We start from the raw sequence: 9,503 nt of genomic DNA, 5'->3' as shown, positions 1-9,503 counted from the left end.
CTTTGTTTCATTATCCAGGCATACATTGTGGGGGAGGGTAGCAGTGTAAAGAAATCATAAACATGTTTTTTTCAATCATGTATATTTTCACAAACATCCTAACGGATACAGAGTTAAACAAAATACAAGATTTTCTCACCTAAGAAAAATTGTAAATGATTTGTAACATCATCCAATATCTAGTACTAAAAAAAAAATCCTCAATGGCCTCAAATATTTTTTTACAATGATTTTGTCTGAATGGTATTCCATTAGATCTACAAATGGCATTTGGTTACTGTGTCTCTTAAATCTATTTTAATTCATGACGTTTAACCAAATCTGAGTTTGCTCTTTGGAAAAGGAGTTGAGACACTATAATCTGGGTGATGGGAATTCTCATTGTCCATGGGTGGTCACTGCTTGCAGACCTTTTCTCTGAAAAGTGATGGGGGAAATAAGGGTTTTCTTAAAAGAAAAAAAAAAAAAAAGATCATACTGATATTTTCCATTCAAATTTAAGTGAAAAGCGTTTTTTACTTAACATTTTTAAATAGATTTTTCTTGGAGTATAATTGCTTCACAATACTGTGTTAGTTTCTGTTGTACAACAAAGTGAATCAGCCATATGCATACACATGTCCCCATATCCCCTCCCTCTTGAGCCGCCCTGCCACCCTCGCTATCCCACCCCTCTAGGTCTTCGCAAAGCACTGAGCTGATCTCCCTGTGCTATGCTGCCACTTTCCACTAGTCAACTATTTTACATCTGTTAGTGTATATATGTCAATGCTACTCTCACTTCGCCCCAACTTCCCCCTCCCCACTGTGTCCTCAAGTCCATTCTCTATGTCTACGTCTTTATTCCTGCCCTGCCACTAGGTTCATCAGCACCATTTTGTTTTTTTTTTTTACTTAACATCTTTAAGGTTATAATTGAAATTCTTTTATTCTGAAAAACTTAGTTTCTTATATGATAAAAAAAGACTTGTTTTCTCTATAGACAAAATAAGAAAAGACATCTTAACACTTTAATTATTCTGAATTAGAAACTAGAATGAAAAAGAAAAGAAAGGTTTGAACCTACTAAAATCTGACCTCGAGTGAGGTCAAGGTCAGATTTTAGTAGAAATAGACTTTTCAACTCTTTCCTCATTTAAAATTGATATTCACTAATATTCTGTCCTTCCCAAATTAAGAAAGAACATAGAAGTCTTGACGCTGCAAAATAGTTTAAAAAGAAAATGCCTCCTCTAATAAAGTGTAACATAACACTCTTATCTTCACGGTTAGTACTTTTGTTTCTTGTTTAAGAAATCCTTTGGTACTGTGAGATATTTTCTTAGCTTACATTCTAAAAAGGCTTAATGGTTTTCCTGTTACATTTAAGGGTCTTTTTTCCCCTGTGGGTAACCAATCGTCCTGATAAATTTTTGAACAGCTTATCTTTTCCTCACTTACCTCACCATTTTCACTTCTAAAGATTCAACAAAATATTAGATATGATCTTTGCCTTTCTATCTAATTCAGCTGGTAAATGTGTCCATCTCTGTGCAATACCACCCAGTATTATAGCTATATGACTCTTTTTTTAACACTGAATCATATTCTACCTCATCAGGAGTTTCTTGGATTTTTTTTTTACCCTTTTGATCCTCAAATAAATGTTAGAATTAACTTCCAAATTCCAAAGCTAGGATTTTGACTGAAATTACCTGATTTTGTCAGTCCTCCTTTGGATACTAAAACTTCTAAAAAAATAAAGTAAAATAAACACAGCAGAGATGCAAGGATGGAAAGTGAAACTTTTTCAAGTTGGTAATTAAGTAAGTGTAATAGCAGTGGTACCACTCCATTTCTACCTCTTAGTTCTATAACAAATGTGTTTTGACAAGGGGAGAAATTACGCCAATTCTTTGTCACTATTCAGCACACATACAGTATCCAGTTGAACAGGACTCCAGTAATGTGCCAAACTGCTAGGTGCCACTTTGAGTCTCCCAATAATTGATAAGGCTGCTTCTTTATCAACGAAGGATGTGGTACACATTAAGACTGCAATAAAATAGGAACATACATATCAATAATTACCTTAAATGTAAATGGATTAAATGCTCCCACCAAAAGACATAGATTGGCTGAATGGACACAAAAACAAGACCCGTATATATGCTGTCTACAAGAGACCCACTTCACACCTAGGGACACATACAGATGGAAAGTAAGGGGATGGAAAAAGATATTCCATGGAAATGGAAATCAAAAGAAAGCTGGAGTAGCAATTCTCATATCAGACAAAATAGACTTTAAAACAAAGACTATTACAAGAGACAAAGAAGGACACTACATAATGATCAAGGGATCAATCCAAGAAGAAGATATAACAATTGTAAATATTTATGCACCCAACATAGGAGCACCTCAATACGTAAGGCAAATACTAACAGCCATAAAAGGGGAAATTGACAGTAACACAATCATAGTAGGGGACTTTAACACCCCACTTTCACCAGTGGACAGATCATCCAAAACGAAAATAAATAAGGAAACACAAACTTTAAATGATACATTAAACAAGATGGACTTAATTGATATTTATAGGACATTCCATCCAAAAACAACACAATACACATTCTTCTCAAGTGCTCATGGAACATTCTCCAGGATAGACCATACTTTGGGTCACAAATCAAGCCTTGGTAAATTTAAGAAAATTGAAATCGTATCAAGTATCTTTTCCGACCACAATGCTATGAGACTAGATATCAATTACAGGAAAAAATCTGTAAGAAATACAAACACATGGAGGCTAAACAACGCATTACTTAATAACCAAGAGATCACTGAAGAAATCAAAGAGGAAATCAAAAAATACCTAGAAACAAATGACAATGAAAACACAGTGACCCAAAACCTATGGTATGCAGCAGAAGCATTACTAAGAAGGAAGTTTATAGCAATACAATCCTACCTTAAGAAACAAGAAACATCTCAAATAAACAACCTAACCTTACACCTGAAGCAATTAGAGAAAGAAGAACAAAAAAACCCCAAAGTTAGCAGAAGGAAAGAAATCATAAAGATCGGATTAGAAATAAATGAAAACGAAATGAAGGAAACGATAGCAAAGATCAATAAAACTAAAAGCTGGTTCTTTGAGAAGATAAACAAAATTGATAAACCATTACCCAGACTTATCAAGAAAAAAAGGGAGAAGATTCAAATCAATAGAATTAGAAATGAAAAAGGAGAAGTAACAACTGTCACTGCAGAAATACAAAGGATCATGAGAGATTACTACAAGCAACTCTATGCCAGTAAAACGGACAACCTGGAAGAAATGGACAAATTCTTAGAAATGCACAACCTGCCGAGACTGAACCAGGAAGAAATAGAAAATATGAACAGACCAATCACAGGCACTGAAATTGAAACTGTGATTAAAAATCTTCCAACAAACAAAAGCCCAGGACCAGATGGCTTCACAGGCGAATTCTATCAAACATTTAGAGAAGAGCTAACACCTATCCTTCTCAAACTCTTCCAAAATATAGCAGAGGGAGGAACACTCCCCAACTCATTCTACGAGGCCACCATCACCCTGATACCAAAACCAGAAAAAGATGTCACAAAGAAAGAAAACTACAGGCCAATATCACTGATGAAAATAGATGCAAAAATCCTCAACAAAATACTAGCAAACAGAATCCAACAGCACATTAAAAGGATCACACACCATGATCAAGTGGGATTTATCCCAGGGATGCAAGGATTCTTCAATATGTGCAAATCAATCAACGTGATACACCATATTAACAAACTGAAGGAAAAAAACCATATGATCATCTCAATAGATGCAGAGAAAGCTTTCGACAAAATTCAACACCCATTTATGATACAAACGCTCCAGAAAGTAGGCATAGAGGGAACTTTCCTCAACATAATAAAGGCCACATATGACAAACCCACAGCCAACATCGTCCTCAATGGTGAAAAACTGAAACCATTTCCACTAAGATCAGGAACAAGACAAGGTTGCCCACTCTCACCACTATTATTCAACATAGTTTTGGAAGTTTTACCAACAGCAATCAGAGAAGAAAAAGAAATAAAAGGAATCCAAACTGGAAAAGAAGTAAAGCTGTCACTGTTTGCAGACGACATGATACTATACATAGAGAATCCTAAAGATGCTACCAGAAAACTACTAGAGCTAATCAATGAATTTGGTAAAGTAGCAGGATACAAAATTAATGCACAGAAATCTCTTGCATTCCTATACACTAATGATGAAAAATCTGAAAGTGAAATTAGGAAAACATTCCCATTTACCATTGCAACAAAAAGAATAAAATATCTAGGAATAAACCTACCTAAGGAGACAAAAGACCTGTATGCAGAAAATTATAAGACACTGATGAAAGAAATTAAAGATGATACAAATAGATGGAGAGATATACCATGTTCTTGGATTGGAAGAATCAACATTGTGAAAATGACTCTACTACCCAAAGCAATCTACAGATTCAATGCAATCCCTATCAAACTACCACTGGCATTTTTCACAGAACTAGAACAAAAAATTTCACAATTTGTATGGAAACACAAAAGACCCCGAATAGCCAAAGCAATCTTGAGAAAGAAAAACGGGAGCTGGAGGAATCAGGCTCCCTGACTTCAGACTATACTACAAGGTACAGTAATCAAGACAGTATGGTACTGGCACAGAAACAGAAATATAGATCAATGGAACAGGATAGAAAGCCCAGAGATAAACCCACACACATATGGTCACCTTATCTTTGATAAAGGAGGCAAGAATATACAGTGGAGAAAAGACAGCCTCTTCAATAAGTGGTGCTGGGAAAACCGGACAGCTACATGTAAAAGAATGAAATTAGAACACTCCCTAACGCCACACACAAAAATAAACTCAAAATGGATTAAAGGCCTAAATGTAAGGCCAGACACCATCAAACTCTTAGAGGAAAACATAGGCAGAACACTCTATGACATAAATCACAGCAAGATCCTTTTTGACCCACCTCCTAGAGAAATGGAAATAAAAACAAAAATCAACAAATGGGACCTAATGAAACTTAAAAGCTTTTGCACAGGAAAGGAAACCATAAACAAGACGAAAGGACAACCCTCAGAATGGGAGAAATATTTGCAAATGAAGCAACTGACAAAAGATTAATCTCCAAAATATACAAGCCACTCATGCAGCTCAATATCAAAAAAACAAACAACTCAATCCAAAAATGGGCAGAAGACCTAAATAGACATTTCTCCAAAGAAGATATACAGATTGCCAACAAACACATGAAAGAATGCTCAACATCATTAATCATTAGAGAAATGCAAATCAAAACTACAATGAGATATCATCTCACACCGGTCAGAATGGCCATCATCAAAAAATCTAGAAACAATAAATGCTGGAAAGGGAGCCCTCTTGCACTGTTGGTGGGAATGTAAATTGATACAGCCACTATGGAGAACAGTATGGACGTCCCTTAAAAAACTAAAAATAGAACTACCATATGACCCAGCAATCCCACTACTGGACATATACCCTGAGAAAACCATAATTCAAAAAGAGTCATGTACCACAATGTTCATTGCAGCTCTATTTACAATAGCCAGGACATGGAAGCAACTGAAGTGTTCATCAACAGATGAATGGATAAAGAAGATGTGGCATGGCACCTATATACAATGGAATATTACTCAGCCATAAAAAGGAACGAAACTGAGTTATTTGTAGTGAGGTGGATGGACCTAGAGACTGTCATACAGAGTGAAGTAAGTCAGAAAGAGAAAAACAAATACCGTATGCTAACACATATGTATGGAATCTAAAAAAAAAAAAATGGTCATGAAGAACCTAGGGGCAAGATGGGAATAAAGATGCAGACCTACTAGAGAATGGACTTGAGGATACAGGGAGGGGGAAGGGTAAGCTGGGACAAAGTGAGAGAGTGGCATGGACATATATACACTACCAAACGTAAAATAGATAGCTAGTGGGAAGCAGTGGCATAGCGCAGGGAGATCAGCTCGGTGCTTTGTGACCACCTAGAGGGGTGGGATAGGGAGGGTGGGAGGGAGGGAGATGCAAGAGAGAAGAGATATGGGGACATATGTATATGTATAACTGATTTACTTTGTCATAAAGCAGAAACTAACACACCATTGTAAAGCAATTATACTCCAATAAAGATGTTAAAAAAAAAAAAAGATTGCAGTAAGTCTCATTGCCATTTGTACATCGCCTTACTTTTTCTCTATAATGTATTGAGATCGGTTAAAAAAATGTTGTGAGATATGAGGTATAAAGTATTCAAGAGGTCCACAGATAGTCTTGCGCTAACAACAACATAAGAGAAAGCGAAGCACATCCAAATCTAGAGTAAGTGTCTACCTCGTCGGAGACAAATCCCTGCTTCATCCAGGACAAAATTTATTGAAATCAATGGATAGTTTGTAAATGTAGTTATTACTAATTGAGTATTTTCCATATATCATCAACAATTGAAAATAAAATTAACGGAAATTTATATTATAATGAAATTAACTCTAACATAGCAAAGATAAGGTTATAATTGAAGAACAGATATCTGCATGGTATCTACATATAGGGCCACTAATCTTTTGACAGACTCTGTCAGTGTGTCTCTATTAACTTCTGAGGGAATGGGTGCCTTGATTTCAATAACCACTGTAGATTAGTTTAAAAAAAAATATGTGTACAGTAGAAAAGGAAATATAATCATTTAATGTACCTTGAAAAAAAGTCCTTTACAACCAGCTGGTTCATCTAAGGCAATAGTCAAGGCATCATTCTGATTTGTGACCTCTGGGGAAGACCTGGCAATTAGTTCTAAGTATTGTGAGCAACAAATGTCTTATTTATTTTGTGATAAGATACATCACAACGTACATTTTTTCAAATGACATACTGTGTTAGTTTAGCCTTGAACCAGTTCTTCTGAAGTTGATTACCAATGAGATAAACTGATAGCATTTGGTTTTTCAAGCAAAGGAGTAAATCCTCCCCTTACTAATAAGGGGATTCCATCAAGGTGCAAACAACCCAAAAGATGAAAATTTGATTTATTTACCTGGTTTATTTATCTCTTAGGCAGTTTCATTTTCTGCGTAACAGGAGAATTGGCTGGGACCTTTTCAACTTTGTAGTTTTAAAAAATTTAGTCTTAAAAAAAAAAAAAAAATTTAGTCTTTATGAATTTTCATCTGGGGATAAAGGATGACTCACCTTCTATTCCAATCCCTCTCCTTCTTCCACAAATTTTATTCTGATTGCTATATACTAAAAGACAAAGAAACAACCAAAAAAGTATTTAGCTTGGAAATTATCATCTAATTATTTGGATTAATGGAGAAGATGGGAGGTTCACGTGACACATGACACAACAAGAAACAAAAATCATTTATGTTCTGTTTATTTACAGGACTCGGTTACCATTAGTGTTGGATAGAGATGGTGAAAGAAAAGAACTTTTTTCTTTCTTCCTTTCTTTCTTTATTTTTCATGTCATAATGAGTGTACATTCTCTATATGGAAACACACAACAAGCCAGTTAGCAGCAACTGAAATAGATATATGAGACACTGTGGAAGCAGTTTCCAAATTCTGGACAAGCTGTTAGAAAAAGCTCAAAAAAGGGAAGAAATTTCAGAGAGCAGGCAAGGCTAAAGTGGGCGTTGAAACATGGGTAGGCTTTGGGCCAACAAAGGGGAAGAGTACATTTGATAGTGGGTTTAACAAATATTAATTGCTTTTAGACATTATTACTATGCTAAATTTAGATCCATTTTAGATAAATTAGGTGCTTTATTTACGTAAATTAAATTCATTGAAAATCACGACCTAAAACAAAAAACAGCCATAGTGGAAACTTCCAAACTTTATAGATAATGGCTTTTGACCTAAAAGAGACACGTAATTTTAAACAACCGTAATCTAGAGAAGCATTGTTTGTTGAGTGCCTGGTTCTCATTTATGACAACCTGAACGACGCGGAATTTGTTTTTCTTCACTGGTTCCAGGCAATGTTAAAACAGCATTTAAAATACCAACCAAAGCAACTTTAAAATAGAAACGGATTTTTTTCAGAAAAAAGTTTGAGATAAACGCCCTCAAGGTTCTCGCCTTCATCGGACCCCAAATAGTCATGTTTAGTCTTGTAATGTTTCCTATTATATGGATATAGCGCAAAACGAAAACAATATTCTCATTAGAAATAAACCGTTGGTATTTCTCAAGCTGAAAATCACATCCACCAAGTTCCTTTCTCTCCAAAGAAAATTTCGATTTTTAAATAAATCTCATTCTCGAAACGGAAAAAGAACTAAGAAAAAGACAAAAATGAAAAAAGCAGGAACTACCGGAAAACGTTTATTTAAGGAGCTTCTGTGTGCTAGACTGAGAAACAGGAAGTGGATTCCTCCCGCGCACCGAAACCCCGTCTCTTCCTGGATGCCGGCAACCAATCAGGCCGTGGAGGGAAAGAGCGGGCGCCCGGGCAAATTTAAACTGCCCGCGCAATCTCTGCACCCCCGCAGGAATCCAATTCTTTGTCCCAGAGCCGTTTTGGATTTACTACGAATTTAAAAATTAACTCCTCTCTCGTTACTTAACCCTAAATGGTAACCCTAATAGATATCAGAATTGGTACCTGAGCCCTTTTAAACATACGAAGTACCACCTAAACGACAATGAAAAGGCCAGGGCAGGGTTACAAGGAGTTTCAGAGTTTTGCCAGGGTCAGGTAACATCATCTTTGTAGTTAGCGTTTTTGTAGTTAGCGTATCTCAAGCTTACCGTGACAGGAAAGTCCTAAAGAACTGCTCAGTAATTGCTCTACTTCGCACACTAAATACTGTAATGAGCTACGTAAGGCCCAGCGCAGAAACAGAACTAGCACCAGCTCTCTCTCTGAGCATATGGTGGCTCTTAAAAGAGCCGTTAAAACTGTTTGCAACCCACTCACTGTTTACTTGGCGCTGGTGTACTTGGTGACAGCCTTGGTGCCCTCGGACACGGCGTGCTTGGCCAGCTCGCCGGGCAGCAGCAGGCGCACGGCCGTCTGGATCTCCCTGGACGTGATGGTCGACCGCTTGTTGTAATGCGCCAGGCGCGACGCCTCGCCCGCGATGCGCTCGAAAATGTCGTTAACAAACGAGTTCATGATGCCCATGGCCTTAGACGAAATACCGGTGTCCGGGTGGACCTGCTTCAGCACCTTGTACACATAGATGGAATAACTCTCTTTGCGGCTGCGTTTGCGCTTTTTACCATCCTTTTTCTGCGCTTTAGTAACCGCCTTCTTGGATCCCTTCTTCGGAGCAGGAGCAGATTTAGCCGCTTCCGGCATGATAAAAATCAACTCAAAAGCACTCAGGAGAAAGAAAAATAGTGGGATGAAAGATACGATGTGTCCTTTTTATATAGAACCTCTTATGCAAATAAGGTGATAAGTTAAAGTCTTGTGTCT

The 9,503-nt window shown here is 36.8% G+C and overlaps 1 pseudogene across 7 annotated transcripts in view; it reads right to left on the bottom strand.

Annotated features, from left to right (window-relative positions):
- LOC309607728 (histone H2B type 1-J pseudogene) overlaps nucleotides 1-9,420 on the bottom strand; it is a 39,207-nt pseudogene extending 29,787 nt beyond the window's left edge. For 3 of the 7 annotated variants that reach the window (XR_014249685.1, XR_014249686.1, XR_014249687.1), the window contains exons 1-2: nucleotides 9,000-9,420; nucleotides 7,262-7,315 (exon numbers count right to left, since the gene is read on the bottom strand). The product of XR_014249685.1 is annotated as a histone H2B type 1-J pseudogene (transcript). Of the gene's footprint in view, nucleotides 1-7,261 lie in introns of all 7 variants that reach the window. The other 4 variants (XR_014249683.1, XR_014249684.1, XR_014249680.1 and 1 more) reach the window with 2 other exon arrangements.
- Nucleotides 9,421-9,503: the final 83 nt, after the last annotated feature.

Source organism: Balaenoptera borealis, assembly GCF_965194805.1.
Source record: "Balaenoptera borealis genome assembly, chromosome: 12".
In the NCBI taxonomy this organism is placed as follows: Eukaryota; Metazoa; Chordata; class Mammalia; order Artiodactyla; family Balaenopteridae; genus Balaenoptera; species Balaenoptera borealis.
Note: the sequence above shows the minus strand (reverse complement) of the source record. Positions and strands in the feature narration are given on the sequence as shown.